Here is a 19,928-nt window from a genome sequence, read left to right as displayed (position 1 = left end):
CATGACTTCATACTGATAACTTTAACTTCAAACTCCTATTATTGGGTTTTCATTTATTTTATTCTACTATGCTATTATATCTTCTTTACCCCATGGAACAAATTCCATTTTCAATAATGTCAACAAGCTTACTAACTTGGTTGATCTTAAAATATGTAGACACCTGTCTCACAATAACAATTCAATTGCTAAAAATGTAACTTTAAACAGCTCAATATATGTTTTTGCATGGGTTTTATTTTTGTCCTTAGGATATCTCACAAAGGTTGTATGGTCAAATATCTGTGTTCGAGTAAATGATATAATTCATCTCTGTGTGACTATAATGCCAACTTAATATATTTATATTTATATTTCACCTCTTTTACCAAACTTTTATGAGTATTGATGTTTTAAAATTAAATTTTAAATTAAATTTTAAATAATGATATAATTATGTAAAATATTAAATGTTACCAGGGTCAAACCTAAAATAGGTATATTCAAATAAAATGTAGCTTTGTTTCTATAACCTTTTCCCCATTCCATCTCTCCTCCAGAAGCAATTGTTTTCTATTATAGTTTTGTTTTGCTTTTAATTTTTGGTTTATGTTTTCATTTTTTAAAGACAAGTCAATACATTACAGTATATTAAAAATTATCACAAATTACATCATTTGCAGTTCCTCCCATTGAAGGTGAAAAAATCTGTATCTTTACCTCTTTAAATGAAGCTGGCATTGTGGGATTTTTGATCAACAGAATGCAGCAGAAGTAACACTGTGGTATTTCTAAGTCTTTGCCTCAGAGGACCTTGCAGCTTTTGCTTTTATTGGAACCTGAGGCAACAATGAAAAACCGTGTGGAGAGAGATCCAGCTGTCCCATGTCTTCTAGGCATTCCAGCTGGGGCTCATCCATGTGAGTGAAGCCAGGATGTTGAGTATCAGTAGCCATGGGACTCTGCACAGACAAGAACAGGAGACAAACCACCCAGTCAACCCACAATCACATTAAATTAATAAATCTTTGTTTTAAGACACGAAATTTGGACGTGTTTATGTTTTATGAACCAATGTATAATCCTCAATATATTATACTCATTTAACTGCATAATTTTTTAAAAAATTTTACTATTGTCCGAATATTACTTTATAACAATATATAGAAATAAGCATCATTCTTTTGTAAAGCTGCACAACACATCATCATGAGCTTCCCACACTAGGAAACTTTCCTTTACTGATGGCACTTGGGTCTGTTTCCATTCTTTCACTAGTACAATAATGCTTCAGAGAAGAGAGTTGTGCATATGTCTTTTTTACATTTTTTAACATGGCTATTTTGATAAAGAATAAAATAGAACTTACAGAAATAAGACACAAACTAATTAAAATTAAAAACTGATATAACTTAAGTTAACATTTTTGGAGACAGACTTGTAAATTGAGATATAAATCTGTAAAATTATCCAGAATGCAGCAAAGAGCCAAAAAAAGAAAAATGGAAAAGAAGAAAGAAAGGACAAAAAATAGGTTAAAAAGTGACACTGGGGATGGGAGTTAAAGAAGGAGATAAGAATCGGGGGAAAACTGGTATTTGAAGAGTTTATGCCTGAAAATATTTAAAACTGATGAAAGATAGAAATTATAGGAGTTAGTACACAAATACTTATAGTTAAATTAAAAGAAGTCCTTGCTAGGTACATTATAATAAAGTTGTAGACACCAAAAACAAAGAAGATCTTTAAAAAGGCTGAAAGAAAAGAAAGATTACCTACAAAAGAACCAAATTTATCCTGACAGCTGCTTTGCCAATAGCAATACTGGAAACTAGAAGCAAAGTGAATAATATATTCAAAGGGATGGCAAAAAATAACTGTCAAGCTAAAACTGTACACCCAGAAAAAACTGTCCTTCCAAAGTGAAGGCAAAATAAAAATATTTTCAAGTAAAAAAGAAATCCTGAGAAATTTTACCACCAACAGACTCTCATGAATAAAGTCTAAAAAAAATGTACTTTAAGAAAAGAGAAAATGATCCAGAGAAAAGGCCTAATGTAAAGCAGCAATGGCAAGCAAAAAATTAGTGTAAACATGTAAGTAAATATGTCAATATGAATGTGTATAAAAATAATAGTAACAAAATTTGTAGGATTATAAAAATAAAATCATACTAAAATAGCAGAGAAAAATACAATGATATTTGTGAAATTGCTTATTTGAGTTAAAGCCTTCTAAGCTACTTGCTTTGATAAAAAGAAGGGTAAAGATATTGATTAGTTTTAGAATTAACTGTGCATGTTAAAAAGAGTAGTAACTAAAAGCATAAAATAAAATACGTAGTATGAAAATAGAATGCATAACTTTCAAATAGCTAGAAAAATAGGAATCAAAGCAATTATTTAATCTCAAATAATAAAGAGGAAAAATGAAACAGAAAATGTAGTACAAATATAGTCCAAAGAAGATATGACAAAATTAAGGAGCCTAAATAATTCAAATTAATTAAGCCTGCAAATTAAAAGAAAAACATATTCCAAAAAAAAAAATAAATTTCTGCCTCTATGTTGCTTAAAAAAAGACACACATACATTATAAAAAGAGAAAAAGCTAAAAACTAAAGACTGAGAAGTTATCTAAGAGGTGAATACTAACCAAAGTGAAGCTATTGTTGTTTCTAGATAAATTAAACTAGGGCAAAAGGCATTAATGAAGAATGCAGTTTACTAAAATGATGTATTAAAATCTTTTGGCACAAAATAATATTGCTTCCAGATCCATAATGAGACAGTTGAAAGAAGTATGTAGCAAAATTGACAAATTCACCACCATAATGAATCTCACTAATTAGTACATCAATCAAATAAAAAAGAGATCGGCTAAGACAGAAAAGATTTGAACCACGAAATTAACAAGCATGATCAATGGAATTCTATAGAATCATGCATACAACATTAAAAAATATATTCTTCTGCATAACGGGAAATTTTTATATACTTTAAGTTCTGGGATACATGGGCAGAACATGCAGATTTGTTACATAGGTATACATGTGCAATGGTGGTTTGCTGCACCCATTAACCCATGCATCTACATTAGGTATTTCTCCTAACGCTATCCCTTCCCTAGCCCTTCAACCCCTGACAGGCCCCGGTGTATGATGTTCCCCTCTCTGTGAGTGAGAACATGCTGTGTTTGGTTTTTTGTCCCTGTGTTAGTTTGCTGAGAATGATGATTTCCAGCTACATCCATGTCCCTGCAAAGGACATGAACTCATCCATTTTTATGGCTGCCTCATGTTCCATGGTGTATATGTGCCACATTTTCTTTATCCAGTCTATCATTGATGGACATTTGGGTTGGTTTCAAGTCTTTGCTATTGTGAGTACTGCTGCAATAAACATACGTGTGCATGTGTCTTTATAGTAGAATGGTTTATAATCCTTTGGGTATATAACCAGTAATGGTATTGCTTGGTCAAATTATATTTCTAGTTCTAGATCCTTGAGTAATTGCCACACTGTCTTCCACAATAGTTGAACTAATTTGCACTCCAACCAACAGTGTAAAAGTGTTCCTATTTCTCCACATCCTATCCAGCATCTGTTGTTTCCTGACTTTTTAATGATCACCATTCTAAATAGCATGAGATGGCATTTCATTGTGGTTTCAATTTCCATTTCTCTAATGACCAGTGATGGTGAGCTTTTTTTTTATATGTTTGTTGGCTACAAATATGTTGTCTTTTGAAAAATGTCTGTTCATATCCTCTGCCCACTTTCTGATGGGGTTGTTTTCTTCTTGTAAATTTGTTTAAGTTCCTTGTAGATTCTGGATATTAGCCCTTTGTCAGATGGATAGATTGCAAAAATTTTCTCCCATTCTATAGGTTGCCCGTTCGTGCTGATGATAGTTTCTTTTGCTGTGCAGAACCTCTTTAGTTTAGTTAGATCGCATTTGTCAATTTTGGCTTTTGTTGCCATTGCTTTTGGTGTTTTAGTCATGAAGTCTTTGCCCGTGCCTATGTCCTGAATGGTATTGCCTAGGTTTTCTTCTAGGGTTTTTATGCTTTTAGATCTTATGTTTAAGTCTTTAATCCATCTTGAGTTAATTTATGTATAAGGTGTAAGAAAGGGGTTCAGTTTCAGTTTTCTGCATACGGCTAGCCAGTTTTTCCAACACCAAGTATTAAATATGAAATCCTTTCCCCATTGCTTGTTTTTGCCAGGTTTGTCAAAGATCAGATGGTTGTAGATGTGTAGCATTATTTCTGAGGCCTTTGTTCTGTTCCACTGGTCTATATGTCTGTATGGGTACCAGTACCATGCCGTTTTGGTCACTGTAGCCTGCAGTATAGTTTAAAGTCAGGTAGTGTGATGACTCCAGTTTTGTTCTTTTTGCTTAGGATTGTCTTAGCTATACATGCTCTTTTTTAGTTCCATATAAAGTTTAAAGTAGTTTTTTTCTAATTCTGTGAAAAAAGTCAGTGATAGCTTGATGGGGATAGTATTGAATCTATAAATTACTTTGGACAGTAAGGCCATTTTCACAATATTGATTCTTCCTATCCACGAGCATGGAATGTTTTTCCATTTGTTTGTGTGCTCTCTTATTTTCTTGAGCAGTGGTTTATAGTTCTTCTTGAAAATGTCCTTCCCATCCCTTGTAAGTTGTATTCTTAGGTATTTTGTTATCTTTGTAGCAATTGTGAATGGGAATACATTCATGATTTGGCTCTCTGTTTGTCTGTTTTTGGTGTATAGGAATGCTTGTGATTTTTGCACAATGATTTTGTATCCTGAGACTTTGCTGAAGTTGTTTATCAGCTTAAGGAGATTTTGGAATGAGATGATGGGGATTTCTAAATATACAATCATGTCATCTGCAAACAGACAATTTGACTTCCTCTCTTCCTATTTGAATACCTTTATGCCTTTCTCTTGCCTGATTGCCCTGGCCAGAACATCCAATACTATTTTGAATAGGAGTGGTGAGAGAAGGCATCCTTGTCTTGTGCCAGTTTTCAAAGGGAATGCTTCCAGCTTTGCCCATTCAGCATGACATTGGCTGTGTTTGTCATAAATAGTTCTTATTATTTTGAGATACGTTCCATCAATACCTAGTTTATATAGTGTTTTTAGCATGAAGGGGCATTTCCTGTATTTCCTGAATTTGAATGTTGGCCTGTCTTGCTAGGCTGGGGAAGTTGTTTTCAACTTGGTTCCATTCTGCCTGTCACTTTCAGGTACACCAATCAAACATAGGTTTGGTCTTTTCACATAGTCCCATATTTCTTGGAGGCTTTATTTTTTCCTTTTCATTCTTTCTTCTCTAATCTTGTCTTCATGCTTTATTTCATTAGTTGATCTTCAATTTCTGATATCAAGTGGAAGCACTTGATCAATTCAGCTATTGATACTTGTGTATGCTTCATGAAGTTCTCATGCTGTGTTTTTCAGCTCTATCAAGTCATTTATATTCTTCTCTAAACTGCTTGTTCTACTTAGCAGTTCCTGTAACCTTTTATCAAGGTTCTTAGCTTCCTTGCATTGGGTTAGAACATGCCCCTTTAGCTCAGAGAAATTTGTTATTACCCACCTTCTGAAGCCTACTTCTGTCAATTTGTCAAACTCCTTCTCTGTCCAGTTTTGTTCCCTTGTTGGCAAGGAGTTGCAATCTTTTGTAGGAGAAGAGATATTCTGGTTTTTGGAATTTTCAGCCTTATTGTTCTGGTTTTTCCTCATCTTTGTGAGATAAATCTACCTTTGGTCTTTAATATTGGTGAGCTTCAGATGGGGTTTTTGTGTGGACTTCCTTTTTGTTGATGTTGATGCTATTCCTTTCTGTTTGTTAGTTTTCCTTTTAACAGTCAGGCCTCTCCTCTGCAGGTTTGCTGGAGTTTGCTGGCAGTCCACTCCAGACCCTGTTTGCCTGGGTATCACCAGCAGAGGCTACAGAACAGCAAAGATCGCTGCCTGTTCCTTCCTCTAGAAGTTTCATCCCAGAGGGGTTCACACCAGATGCCCACTGGAGCTCTCCTGTATGAGGTTTCTGTTGACCCTTGCTCAAGGTGTCTCCCAGTCAGGAGGCACTGGGATCCAGGACCCACTTGAAGAGGCAGTCTGTCCCTTAGCAGAGCTCGAGTGCTGTGCTGAGAGATCTGCTGCTCTCTTCAGAGCTGGCAGGCAGGAACATTTAAGTCTGCTGAAGCTGTGCCCACAGCTGCCCCTTCCCTTAGGTGCTCTGTCTCAGGGAGATGGGAGTTTTATCTATAAGCCCCTGACTGAGACTGCTGCCTTTCTTTCAGAGATGCCCTGCCCAGAGAGGCATTTCTTTCAGAGATGCCCTGCCCAGAATCTAGAGAAGCAGTCTGTCTCACTTCTGCATAAAGGGAAATTTGTGGAAATTGCTCATACACTAAGCCATGAAACAAATGATACACATACCCACAGCAACAGAACTGAAAAAAAAAAAAAATAGGCCATGTTTTCTAAGCACAACACAACCACTTATAATATAACAACAACAACAACAACAAAAAACCCTAGGTTTCCTAACTTACACTTAAAAAAAAAACACTTCAAGAAAGAAATTATAATGAAAATTAGAAAGTACTTAAAAGTGAATAAAAATAAAAATGCTGTATACTAAAAATTCATTAACATAGTTAAACTTGTCTTCTCAGGCTTTTGGCTAAGATCAAGTGTAAAATAAAAATTTAGTTTTCAAGCTTACATTTGAAAACTTAAAAAACTAAAAAATGATGAGCTATGCATCCAATTCAAAAAGTCAAAGTAACAGAATAATCTCCAGTTCAGGGGAGAAAAGGGATTTTTTTTAAAGAACAGAAATTAATGAAATAGATAAAAACACAAAGGTACAATAGAAAGGCTCGATAAAGTGAAAAGTTTGTTGTTTGAAACAAATTATCTCTGGCAAGATGAACTGGGTGAAAAAAATAATAAAAGGCACAAATAAACAATACTAGAAATTAACAACAAATTAACTAGAGAAACATACAACAGCGATTATAGATGTGTGTGTGTGTGTGTGTGTGCATACGTATGAAATAAGCAAGTACTTTTGCCAAAAAATTTTAAATGTTAGATAAAAATGGGAAAATTCCTAGAAAAAAATATAACTTACCAAAGCTGAAGAGAAACTGCAAACCAAAATGGTTCACAAACATCAAAGATATGAATCAGGAATTAATGTTTTCACAAATAATAGATCAGGTGCAGAGAATTTTATTGAATTACCAAGAAACAGTTCTAATTGTATATAAATCTTTCCAGAAAACAGAAGTAGAGGAGATGCACTTGAAGGAATTTTAGAAAGGAGACATAAAATTGATCTCAAAATTAAATATGGAAAATAAGATATTTACTTATGAACATAGATACAGTAGTGTGTGTGTGTGCACGCACGCGTGCACATGTGCGCGCATGTGACCAATGGTGCATTTATTTCAGGAATGAAATGTTAATGTGGGAAAAACAGATTAATTTAAATCACCACTTTAGTAAGTTAAAGATGACAAAGTGGTACAGTATAAACAGTATATTTAATAACCTTATATACTGAAAGTTTGCTAAGAGAATACATTTTATGTGCTCTTACCACATACACACAAAGGGTAATTATGCAAGGTGATGAATAGGTTAATTTACTTCAATGTAGTGTGGTAATTTCACTGTGTATATGTACATCAAAACATCACATTGTATGCCTTAAATATATATACAAACATAAAGATGACAAGATGATTCATCGAGAAGATGCAGAAAGTGGCCAGCTGCGGTGGTGGCTCACACTTGTGATCCCAGCACTTTGGGAAGCCGAGGTGGGTGGATCATTGAGGTTGAGACAAGCCTGACCAACATGTCAAAACCTCCTCTCTACTAAAAGTACAAAAAAATTAGCTTGGCATGGTGGCAGGTGCCTGTAATCCCAGCTACTTAGGCTGAGGCAGGTAAATCACTTGAACCCAGGAGACAGCGGTTGCAGTAAGCTGAGATCAAGCCACTGTACTCCAGCCTGGTCAAAAGAGTGAGACTCTGTTTCAAAAAAAAAAGGAAAAGAAAAAAGAAAAGATGCAGAAAGAGGGTTCAACACTATTTCACACCAATTTATAATTAAATTAAATTATAATATAATTAAATATAATTTCCCACCTATTTCTACTTAAAAGAAACCTCTTGGTAAACTAATAATAATAAGAAAATTATTTTCCCTTTTGCAGGTAATCTACCACAGCTTTACAGCAGTCATCAAACTTCCTCTAAATCAGGAAGGAGTAAGGACTCCAGCTGTTACAGCCGCTTTTCAACACTGTACCTGAGGCCACAGCCAAAATGATCAGGATTGAAAAAGAAAAAGAAGCAGCAAAAGCAGCTAATGGTCTCAGATGTCCACTTAGAAAGCAGAGAGAATCTATACCCAAGTTACTGGAATTAGTAGTAGAGTTTAGCAGAGTTACAAGACAAAAAATCAATGTACAAATAGTGATTGCTTTTCTGTCATGGTTATCCTAGTCCATTAGTACTGCTATAACAGAAAACCTTAGACTGGATAATTTACAAATAACAGGACTTTATTTATTGCTCACAGTTCTGGAGGCCAGGAAGTCTACCATCAAGTTTTTGGCAGACTTTGTGTCTAGTAGGGGCTTGCTCTCTGGTTCCTTCTTGCTGAGTTCTCACATGGCAAAACAGAGGAGGGAGGCAGCTAGCTCTCTGAAACTTTTTATAAGGGCATAAATCCCACTCATAAGAATGGAGCCCTGATGGCCTAATCACCTCCCAGAAGTCACACTTTCTAATACCATCACTTGGATTATGAGGTTTCAACATATGAATTTTGAAGGGATGCATACATTCAAACCATAGCAATAGGAATACAGAGTTAGAAAATATTCAAATAACAAAATACAACATTCGTAGTATATATCTAACAAAAAAATGACCTTTAAGGAGAAAATGATAAATGTTTTTAAAATATCAAATAAGAAAAGGAGATACTATGTTCATAGATAGGAAAATTCAGTATTGTAATGTTGTTTTTCAAATTAATTTTTAAAATCAATGTAATTCTACTTAAATTACAACAGAGTATGACATTGACAAGAATGACATTGAAAGTAAACAAAAGAAACAGAACTGAGAACCTAAAAATATGTTGGGAAACTTGACATACAACAGAGGTGACATTGTAAATCAGTAGAGGAATTAGAGATAATTTAACAAATGATACTGATGCAATTGATTATCCCCACGGAAAAACAAATTGGATCAAATCTTCCATGACACAAAAGTCAATTCCAGAAGGAATAAAAATTTAAATATGAGATGGCATTTTAAATGTTTCATATAGTTGATTAAAAATGATTATCTGGGGAGTTGAAAATGTGTAAGTTTAACAATTATAATTCTGCTGTTATGGTCTACAGTAATTGTTGCATGTGTGTACCAGGAAATACATAAGATAGTGTTTATATCAGTATTGTCTATAATTACAAAAAATAAAAACATCCTAAATGTTCTCTACCAGGAGTACAGATAAATAAATAATGTGTTAATATGTGTTGCAATATAGCCACAAAAATTAAAAGGAAGATAAATGACCTTTGTGCATCAACATGAAAGAACCCCACAATTCAGGACAGGGGTGACCTGCTGGAGAAGAACTCAGTCAGATAGGGGATGCACAGAGTTTTGAAGGCTAGCTGTGATTTCTCATGTTGAGTAGCATGTAAACAGGGGCTCTGAAAAGTAATTGTGTACTTTCTGTACATGTAATATATTCACTTTTATGTATGAGGTGGTTTACAAGTCTAAAATTATAATAATTTTAAAAGAAGAAAAGGATTACAAAGGATATTTACGTTATATTTTATATATAATTGGAGGTGGTTTACCAAACCCTCTGTTTTTGTTGTTGTTATTGTTGTTGCTGCTTGTTTTGTTTTTTGGTTTTTGGGTTTTTTTGAGACAGAGTCTCGCTCTGTCACCCAGACTGGAGTGCGGTGGCACGATCTTGGCTCACTCCACCTCCTGGGTTCAAGCAATTATCCCCGCCTTAGCCTCCTGAGAACTGGGATTACCGGCACCCACCACTATGTCCAGCTAATTTTTGTATTTTTAGTAGGGACGGGTTTAGTAGAGACCAGCCATGTTGGCCTGGCTGGTCTTGAACCCCTGACCTCAGGTGATCCACCTGCCTCGGCCTCCCAAAGTGCTAGGATTACAGGCATGAATGACCGCACCCGGCCACTGAACCCTCTTAAATTCTATGTTAGGCAACTCTGCTAGAAAAACTTTAACTTCCTGTATTTTTAGAGCCAGAGATGTAACCAAGCCCTCACAAACCAAAAGTTAGATCAGGACCAACCCCAGAGAGGGAATCAACTTATGCAATCACTGAATCAAGTTAGAGAAAAATCAAGAAAAATAAAAACTAAAAACAATTAGCTCATTTATTTTGCATTGTACACACCAGAATTCCCAGACATTGGTGATGATAATCCAGTTTTCATTTTCTAGAATTCTTGAGCTCACTGGTAGTATGAATGCATATTGAGGGTAGAGAGGAACATTCAGGAGTGATGCTTCAGTGATCTGCCTAGGGGTAAGGAGCTGTTACAAGCATTACAGTTTGCTGGAACTCACAGTTCCTTTTGGCCCTAGGTACTTTGACATATTTAAAGATGAAGCCAGGGCAGTCAGAGATAAGGTCTCTGACTTATCATTGGATTAAAATATGAAAGATCTGAAGGTATGAAATTATATTAGTAGGTTCAGATCTGCTTTTTGAACAATGACCTTTGCTTTCTCATACCCTAAGTATGAGAAAATACTTGCGAATAATATTAGCTTTAGACCATTTCAGTATTGTATATGTACACCAAAAGTGTCAAACCAAACTAATATACACACTGAGACAGCTTAGGGTTTTCCACATGGGACATGATGAAAAGAATCAGAAAGATAGTAATTGGCTTATATTTAAAATATCAGTGGAAAAAATTCCCTGAGAAGCTGAGCTTAGTATATATTTTAAAGAATTTGAAGCCTACTAACAAAGGGCCTGATATTTGTCTCCTTACTCTTAAATCTGGAAATGTGATCACTTAGTACAGAATCATAGATAGGATACCTCTGGATGTAAATCTCATTTTTGTAGGAACCCTAGGTATCCAAGGGGAAACATTAAGACAAAAAATTCGCAGGTAAGCAGTAGGGCTCCAGATGAGGGGATAAATGCCATTGAAGGGAACAGGTGAAAGGCAGACCTTCTGCAAACCCCCATATTGTGCAGTCACGGCCATGTTGCACATAGTGGGTAGATTCCTATTCTGTGTTTTAACGTTTTTAGATGTAGGGTGTGATGCTGTAAGTTTTACCTGGTCAGCCATTTTCCTCACTATTTACTCTCCCTCTCTTTCTTCTATGCTGTAATACTGCAAATCCCAAGAAAAATATTTGGCAAGTTGTTCCAAGCTGTTGAAATAGTTGGCAAAACAAATCTCTAAGAAATTGAAACTTTCTAATCTGATCAAATAAAATGTTGAATATGGCTTACTGTCAAGATGAGTTACAGCCTTTAGAAACTAAAAGAAGAATTCATGAAGAATTGCTGAAAATTTCCTACACAGAACATTGCATTTTATTAACAAGTTTAAAACATAAGCCTAGCAAACCACAGGAGAGATTTTTTTCTTAATTCAACTTTATTAACTTCCTTTGATTCAAAGCATCAGTATTTATGGGGCAGAAATTTCCAATTGTCTCGTAAAAATTGAGGTTTTTTTGTTATATAAGAGAGATTATGCCATGAAGATAGTTTAGTAAAGAACCATTCTTCACACATTTTTCACGCAGCATTTCTTTTTACTCAATAGGTATTATATTCACCCAGTAGCATCCCTGGCTTGGAGTTATTGTTTGGGAAAACAAATGGGACTGTTTTCATACTCTGAGAAGATGTGTTTGAGCAGAAACATGCTGAGATGCTTGCAAATTAGAAGGTGGACACCTTGGGTGAACTACAAGGAGAAAACACTCTAATCAAATAAAATAGGGCTTGAGAGAAGGATGAGGAGAATAGAAATTTGTTGAAAGACAGAAAAGGAGAAAGAGAGTGAATGAAGGCCTGAAAAGAGATTTGAACAGACACTTTACCAAAGAAGATATATGGATGATAAAAAAAACCTCAAGAGATGCTCACCATTATTAGTCATCAGGGAAATGCCGATATAAATCACAATGAGTTACTACAATGTATCCACAGAATAGCTAAAAGAAAAAAATCAAATGTTGGTAAGGATGTGGAGCAACTAGATTTCTTATACACTGCTGGTAGGAATATAAAATCATGCAGTCATTAGCTTTAGACTTTGAAAAATACTCTCAAGTTTATTGTGGAATTAGACACTTGAACTCAGTCAGTAATTCCACTCATAGGTATGCACTTAAGAAAAATGAAAACATACATCCATAAAAAGAATTGTACACCTTGAATTGTACAACCTCAGAAATATTCATAGCAACTTTATTTAGAATGGGAAACAACCCAAATGGCCATGAGAAAGTCAATGAATAACCTGATTCAGACAATGGAACATGACTAATTAATGAAAAGGAATGAACTACTGGTACATGTAAAATCATGGATATATCTCAAAACATTCTGGAAGCCAGATACAAAACAGTAGATACTGTATGATTCCATTTATATGAAACTCTAGAAAATGCAAACTAATCTGTAGAGACATAAAGTAGATCAGTGGTTGCCTAGGATTGGGGAAAGGCATATTGACTGAAAAGGACATTAGGAAACTTTTGGAGTGATGAAAATATTATGAATTTTGATTGGAGCGGCAGTTACATAATTGTTTACATTTGTTCAAAATCATCCAATGTTATATTTAAAATGGGTGAATTTCAGTGAATGTGAGTTTTACCTCAGAAAAAAATAATTAAACACATACACAGACAGGGCACCTGAGAAAAATGAAAAACATGGTAAAGGAATTAAAAGACAACAAGTTTTTTAGTCTTAGAAAATATGTCAAAGTTAGTACTAGATATAAAAATTGTCATACTGGGCCAGGCGTGGTGGCTCTTGCCTGTAATCCCAGCACTTTGGGAGGCTGAGATGGGCAGATCACCTGAGGTCAGGAGTTCAAAACCATCCTGGCCAACATGGTGAAATCCCGCCTTTATTAAAAATACAAAAAAATTACCCAGGTGTGCTGGTGTGTGCCTATAATCCCAGCTTCTCAGGAGGCTGAGGTAGGAGAATTGCTTGAGCCCAGGAGGTGGAGGTTGCAGTGAGCCAAGATCACACCACTGCACTACAGCCTGGGTGACAGAGTGAGACTCTGCCTGAAAAAAAAAAAAAAAAAAGTCATTCTGAAAAATTACCTGTTGGGTCCTATGCTCACTACCTGAACCTCAGCATCATGCAACATACCTTTGTAACTGACCTGAATGTGTATCCCCCAATTTAAAAATAAAAGTTGAAAAAGAATGAACAAAACAAAATCAGGAGAACTATTACAAGTTCAAAAAATTAAGAGAAATACTAACCAAATGCACTTTTTGGACTTGTTTAGATTTTGTTATGTGTGAAAATGGCATCACAGTAATTTTAAAATATACAAACTTTTTTAAAAGCTACAAAATATAAAAAATAAAAATTGTCATAGCGTTTTAAGGAAGGTGGGAAGGAAAAGAGGAAGCCAGGCCCTTAGCTGTGAATCAACCTGACAGGTCATTGACCATGCAGGTTTGTATCTGTGGTTGTTCTGATCAACAACTTTATCCATGACTTTGGTTCTTTCTGGTCTAATATTTTATGATTCTGTGTTCAGTGATAATGTTTTAAATGTGTTTATCAAACCTACAGAAAGCATATAGCTAAAAATGATAGCTAGCTAATACTTTGGATGACAGACTTAGGATTCAGATCATTTTGACATACAAGAACACTGAACTGAAGCAAACCAGATAAATTTTTAAAGGACAAATCTCTTGAATTTAGGTTTAAAAATTCAACTGGGCAGATATTGTGGAATAATCTAGTTTTCTTTTAGAGAAAACCACCTCTTTCAGAAGGAGAAAAATTCTTTGTAATAGACTATATATGTGTTTATGATTCCATCTGTATAAAATTTTAGAAAATAAAAACTAATCTACAGTGACATAAAGAAGATCAGTGGTTTGCTGGGGTCAGAGGTGGAGGATCTATTGACTGAAAAGGGGTATTAGAGAACTTTTGCAGTGATATGTGTGTGTATACATACACACACACACACATACACACACACCTTATGGCAAGGTAAATGAGCCAATTGTCAAATGATTACTAAAAATCCCATTCAATATTAGACTACATGAAGAGAAGCAGACATCCAGAACATTGTAAAGAATAGACTCACCTTGTTCTATACTAGTCAGATGACATGTGAAATATTTTGTTCAATTATGAATGGCAGATTATAAGAAGAATACCTAAAAAGGAGACAGATCCTTGAAAGATTCTCTAAAACATGTCAGAGATTAGAATACCAAAGTGAAGAAAGTCATAGCAGTTTCCAAATTTTGAAAGCACTGCAACATACAAGAGAAACAGGGAGTGCACTGTATTAAAGATTGGGATTAATGTATATGAATAACAAAGAGGTAGAAATGAAAAAATTGAATACATCAATCAGTTCATAAGGGTATGAACTATCTCTTGATGTAGAAGGTAGCCTTTCACTGAAAATAACTGAGCAAAGGATGCATGATCAAATTATAGAGATGTCATATGGGAATCCTACCGTTAGATGAGAAGTGGGAATAGATGTCACTAACTACAGAATTGAAAAGGTGGACTTTGACCTAGTCTTAATGGTGGGAAATATTTGGAAAGGCAAAGAAATAGGACAGGGATGGGGTTGATAGGTTGTTGGGAAAGAAACAGCATATATAATAACACAATGATGTGAAAATTAGCGCAAAAAAAGTCAAGTGTGCCTAGCACATAAGAAACCAACCTGACTAAAATGCAGTATGTTAGGGAAGAGCACCCATATTAACATGGGAACATAAGAAAAGCCTTGTGGCTGGACACAGTGGCTCACGCCTGTAATCCCAACACTGGGAGGCCAAGGCAGGCAGATCACTGGAGGTGAGGAGTTCAAGACCAGCCTGGCCAACAAAGTGAAACCCTGTCCCTACTAAAAAATACAAAAAATGGGCCGGACATGGTGGCCTGCACCCGTAATTTCAGCTACTCGGGAGGCTGAGGTGGGAGAATTGCTTGAACCTGGGAGCTGGAGTTTACAGTGAGCTGAAATCGTGCCACTGCACTCCAGCCTGGGAGACAGAGCAAGATTCTGTCTCAGAATAAAAGAAAAAATAAAAGCCTTAATATTAGGACAAGAGGTTTAATGCCTGACTATACCGAGCCCAAAGCTAAAAGCTGATACTTTCAAATACATTTTAGAGTAGAATGCTTTCCTTCCTTGTTCACACCGTTAATAAAGGGAATTCATTAAGGGAAGATATTCTTAGAGTTTGCCCATGAGATTAAGAGAATAAGACAGTTCTTTGAAGAAGAAAGGTAAAGTGGGGAGAGTGTTGCAGGAGAAAAAAAAAGAATCCTAATTGGTTTTGTATGTGTAAGAAAAAATTAAGAGGCGGAGGTCAGTGACAGCCTATTAAAGAAAAGGACAGTAGAAAATCAACACCGAGCAATAACTGGAAGGGAATAACAACGGGAAATTATCTCAGTAAAGGCCCATCTTTTGAGTTGATCCTATGCACTCAACTGGCTCATAAAATGACCTCGGCACGTGAGAAACTCCAAGCTGATATTTGCTCTGAGAAAGTCAGTATACAAACATGCCTGAGGCTCTTTTATTTGCTGTATTTGTGTTTCTCTATATTTGTTAAGATGGATGAATTCTCTGCTTCATTGAACACAGTAGTTAAAGCAAGTGAAAATTAAATGTTGACTTGGTCTGATTAAAGTATAAATCTAAATGCGGCTTTAAGAGACAGAATCAGAAAGTGAGAAGAGAGATTCATTATGCATTTATATAGACCGAGAAATTTGGCTTCTAAATATCCTTGTAATGGGTTGGAAGTCATAAAGACAATAGATACAACAGCTTTACTTTAACCTACAGATTATATCCTATGTATTTAAAACTCTAGAAGATGAAATTACCTACCAAAGGAAATTAAATATTGAAAGCCTAACACAGGAGGCCAAAAAGTCCAGACTTTTTCTTTTGCCTTTTATATAAAGAAAAACATAAGAGTTTTAGTTAAACATCTATATATTTAAATGGCCAATGCACATTTGAAAATACGTAAAATTTCAGTACTAGTCAAATAAATCTAAAGTAATGACATATTGTCTATCTAACAAATTGGTAAAAATTAAGAAGATGAATAATATTTATTGGTAATGGGCAGTGACAAACTGAACATTCTGTAGAATAAAGTTTTCAACTTGCCAAAGTACAATCTAATATATTGTGCATATTTTTTGATTCAGTAATTTTACTTCTAGGAAAATATTCTAAGCTAAATGAGGAATTTGTATACAGAAGAAAATACAAATTTTCAAAGGAAGCATTGCCATTACAAAGCTGCAGACTATTTAAATGCCTACTAAGAGGGAATTGAATAAATTATAACATATTTATAATGTAAAGTAGTAGAGGGCTGCTTAAAAGGAAGAATTCATCATTATGTATGATTATGTCATTTTATATTAGATAAAAATGAGATTGAAATATATATACAAAATGCTATGCTACACGATATATTTAGTATGTCTCTATTTAGATAGATAATTAATCTCTTTATGGAAAAGTCTAAATTGGTATGTTTTTAATTGTTATATCTGGCTGTGATTATGTAGATGTTTTTACCTTCTATTCCATAAAGGTAGGCTTTAACTTTGGAATTATAAGCTTGTGTTATTTTGTGATCAGCAGAATCAATTGAATGACTCAATCTAATAGACTTCAATATTCCATAAGTGTAGTTGTAGCTGTACACACAGGTGGCTGAAGTAGAACGTAGGAGAAGGTTCTTGGAGTTGAAGGGTTTAATTATCTTTGAGGCTGGAAAATTGGATGTGTCATCCTCATACATAATGATGAGAACAGATTGAATAGAAAAATAAGATCAAATCCTATTATAACTTTAACAATTTATACAGTGATAGACAACAAGAAAAGACATAAGCAGTATTGAGTGGCATGGATCTCAAATGACAAAGGCTTTTGGCATGACTTTGGAAAAGTGACAGTCAGGAAGGAGAAATAGGGAGCTGGGAGACTATCGACACCACTCCAGACCCTGTGGTTTAGGGAACCTGTAGCCTCCAAAGTCAGGGTTACTAGAGAGGTCTTGCTCTCAGGGGAGACACAGAGTTCGGCAAAAGCTGGTGGAAGGGCCATGCAGGGGAGATGCTTCAATTTATATAAATCTTTATTTTGAATCTACCACGTGCCAGTGGCTGTACCGATTCTTGAGTAACAATTTAATGCTTACAGAAATCACAAGTGAAAAGGTATGGACTGGATGAAAATAATAAGGAAAGAAGAAGAGAGTAAAATAAGGATAAAAGTTCATGACAAGACAGATTCTCCATCCTTTCTTCTGGAAGGTGACTAAGGATGGTGACGATAACAAGGTTTCTATCAGAAGTGCAGCCTAGCAGGTTACAGGGACAAGTGCAATAATAAATGACAGTTTTGAAAATATGCAATATTCAATATAGAAAGATGGAAAGGTCAAGGTAGAAATATTTCTTAAGAGCTAGAGAGGCCAGATCATGCTTCTGGTTAGACATATCACCATTGAGAGCCTTGCACTCAGAGTGTGGTTCATGGACCATCAGCGTTGGCATTACCTGAGCTTGCTGAAAGTGCAAAATCTTTTAAACCCCATCTCTGACCTACTGAATCAGGATCTGCATTTTAACAAGTCCAGCTGATTCATAATCTCGTTAAAGTTTAAGAAATATTTCTTAAAACATATATTCACAACTACTAAACCACATTCAACTGAATCAGAGGTTGAGTTACAACTAGGATGCCAGAACTACGCATAAACCTCTATCCTATTGCATCTATGAAGCAGTCTATATCTTCACAATTCCTGTGTATGCATAATTCCTGTGTCCCCAGCCTTATATACTGGGAAAACACACACTGGTGGGAGTTCATAAGGCTAGGAAACTAATTTCCTCTATCTTTAGGAGAAAAAAAGTGGTTGAAAACAGGATTCTAGAAAAACTGATCTGCAAAACTGAGACTATTTGCCTGCCACAGGGGATATTTGTGCCTAGGAGGGGTCAGAGGTTCTTGAGACAACCGTGAGGACTTATATCCCATGTTAAGGGAGGATTTTGATTCACAGAGAATCATTAATGGATACTTAGACTGTGTGCATGAGTTTAATTGGGCAGGATCTGACACAGCCAGAACCTTTAGAGAACATGAGACCTGAAGCCATGGGAGAAGGGGGCATGCCATTCCTGAAAGAGCCCTAGGAAAGAAGGATTGCTGGCCCTGTGATGGACATTATAGCTCTAGTAATCAAAGTCCACTCCAGACTTCCTGGGTGCACTTACAAGACACAATTTGTAAGTGTAGTACTAAGTAGACTATCAGCCTTGGCAATGAGGTCAGTGAGATGGGTGGTCAGCAGGGAGAGTATGAGGCTCCAGCTCACCTCAGTTTCCAGGAGACCCACGAGAGTCTGTCAGAGATTCAAACTCAGCCCACAAGAAACCACCCCAAACGCAGGATAGGCAGGTGGAAACAGAGAAGCCTGTCCTGGGAGGAGCCAGCATTTGACTAAGCTGCACCCCCATGCCTAGGGAGGAGTGGCAGATAGCCTGTAGGGGAGAAATGGGGCTGCAACCACTTGAAAGTAAGCTCCCCTTCTTCTCACCTCCCATTAAGACATGCCACATACAGAAATGTGTGAAAGAACCTACCTTCTGGGGTCAGCAGTCATGCTGAACTGAGAGAAAACACATAATACCTTTACCCTTTTAGATAATCCTTTGAGGACACCCCGTAGACCGTCATCAGTGAACTTGCCCTACACTTTCTCCTTCACCACACCACCCCCTTCCAGTCCTTACTTCTGGCTAGTTTAGACATAAAATTAATGTGAGCATTCTTTCCTTGGAGATAGATGTGAAAAAGAACTTAGCCTAGGGTGGTAGTTTAACCGGGAGTCAGGTAGGAGTACCACCCCAATTAGAAGTATTGTTTTTTCCTATAGTATTTACCTCTTTTTTGTGCACCCTCTCCCATAGAGACACAGTCTATATATGTGGACATATTACTTTCAATTTGTCTATTGAAGATACCACTTATCATCCTCATTTGATATCACTTCTTTCTTCAGTCAATATCTTGCTCAGGTCAGCACAATTAGTTAAAAAGTTAGAAAGAAACAATATACTTAGATTATCAGTTTCTCATTACATATTCAAAAAGGCAAAAGCAACTCAATAATTTTAGATCAGTTGTCTGTCCAACCAAATTGCTCACAAGGATAAGTTTGGCTGCAGAGCACTGAACTGCTTGAAGCCATGAGTCAGGGACAGGAATGAGACAGTCTTGCAAAGAATTCTCACTCTGCATCTCCTTTTCATTCACTTGGATTCTATCCCTTAATATGGACAGATGTCTTACCATCCCTAACATTCCCAGAATCCTCCGTGAAGCAAGTCAAACTCACTACCCCTTGTGTCCAGCAGGAAGCCAAGTAGCATCAACATGATCCAAAGTAATTGAACCAGTAGTGAACTCTTTTTGCAAATCTTCTGCATTTAATTGTAATCTTACATTTGTCTACTCTTTGATTTTGTGATAATCTGGAGAAATACAGTTATGATAGAATAATGGGTAGAGAGTGACAGTC

The 19,928-nt window shown here is 35.9% G+C and overlaps 1 long non-coding RNA gene across 1 annotated transcript in view; it reads right to left on the bottom strand.

The window, feature by feature from the left end:
- Positions 1 to 245: 245 nt before the first annotated feature.
- LOC105511155 overlaps positions 246 to 19,928 on the bottom strand; it is a 265,769-nt gene continuing 246,086 nt past the window's right edge. Inside the window, exon 3 of the long non-coding RNA XR_001001673.1 lies at positions 246 to 941. This is a non-coding gene — a long non-coding RNA (uncharacterized LOC105511155). The remainder of the gene's footprint in view (positions 942 to 19,928) is intronic.

Source organism: Colobus angolensis, unplaced genomic scaffold, assembly GCF_000951035.1.
Source record: "Colobus angolensis palliatus isolate OR3802 unplaced genomic scaffold, Cang.pa_1.0 Scaffold2, whole genome shotgun sequence".
Classification (NCBI taxonomy): Eukaryota; Metazoa; Chordata; class Mammalia; order Primates; family Cercopithecidae; genus Colobus; species Colobus angolensis.
The sequence above is the reverse complement of the archived record's forward strand: the minus strand, read 5'-3'. Positions and strand labels throughout refer to the sequence as shown.